Source organism: Monodon monoceros, unplaced genomic scaffold (genome assembly GCF_005190385.1).
Source record: "Monodon monoceros isolate NGI ecotype Baffin Bay Population unplaced genomic scaffold, NGI_Narwhal_1 Super_Scaffold_20, whole genome shotgun sequence".
Lineage (NCBI taxonomy): Eukaryota > Metazoa > Chordata > Mammalia > Artiodactyla > Monodontidae > Monodon > Monodon monoceros.
The window spans coordinates 85,134,642-85,135,787 of NW_021703777.1; the positions used below are offsets into that span (position 1 = coordinate 85,134,642).

The 1,146-nt window shown below is 43.4% G+C and overlaps 1 pseudogene across 1 annotated transcript; it reads left to right on the forward strand.

Annotated features, from left to right (window-relative positions):
• Positions 1 to 352: 352 nt before the first annotated feature.
• LOC114903160 lies at positions 353 to 848 on the forward strand (annotated as a pseudogene). The gene has a single exon (XR_003795643.1). The product of XR_003795643.1 is annotated as a 60S ribosomal protein L21 pseudogene (transcript).
• The last annotated feature ends 298 nt before the right edge of the window (positions 849 to 1,146 follow it).

The window sequence follows — 1,146 nt, forward strand, 5'->3', positions numbered from 1 at the left end:
ACTTTTCGAAAGTAACTTTCGATAAGGTGTCATTTGCTGAGAAGTCAATAATTTAGTTATAAATGACAAACAAAAAACCTGTCCCTCTGTGTTTCTACCCCTTAGACCTCTGTTTCTCATTTTCTTGGTAGCCAATTTTCCCCCCGTACTTTCTTCTCCAGAATGGCTTTGGTTCAAATAGAGCTGAGGTTTTTGTTTGTTTGTTTCAGGTGTAATTTACAGAGGTCAAATTTACCCTTTTTAGTGTACAGTCCTGTGTGTTTTGACAAACACATACATGTGTATAACCACCACCACAATCAAGATAGAAAGCAGCCTTTCGGCCGGAACTGCCATCTTCCTGTAATTCACCAAAATGACCAACACAAAGGGAAAGAGGAGGGGCACCCCCTACATGTTCACTAGGCCTTTTAGAAAACATGGAGTTGTTCCTTTGGCCACATACATGTGAATCTGCAAAAAAGGTGATATTGTAGATATCAAGGGAATGGGCACTATTCAAAAAGGAATGCCCCACAAATGTTACCATGGCAAAACTGGAAGAGTCTACAATGTTACCCAGCATGCTGTTGGCATGATTGTAAACAAACAGGGTAAGGGCAAGATTCTTGCCAAGAGTATTAATGTGCGTATCGAGCACTCTGACAGCTGAGATAGCTTCCTGAAACTGGTGAAGGAAAATGATCAGAAAAGAAGGAAGCCAAAGAGAAAGGTACCTGGGTTCAACTGAAGCGCCAGCCTGCTCCATCCAGAGAAGCACACCTCGTGAGAACCAATGGAAAGGAGGCTGAACTGTTGGAGCCTATTCCCTATGAATTCATGGCATGATGGGTGTAAAGAAAATTAAAAGACCTGAACTGTTAAAAAAAAAAAAGATAGAAAGCATTTTCGTCCTCCCCCAGATTCCCTTGTGCCCCTTAGACGTCAATCCCCTTTCCTCAACCCCAGCTCCTGGCAGCCTCTGATGTATTCTTTTTCCCTACAGTTTTGCCTTTTCCAAAATGTCATATAAATGGAATTATACAGTAGGGAGCCCTTGGAGTCTGCTTCTGTCACTTTGCACAGGCTCTCTCCACCTCAACGCTGTTGACACTGGGGCCAGATCACACTTTGCTGTGGGGCTGTCCTGCGCACCGTAGGATGTTT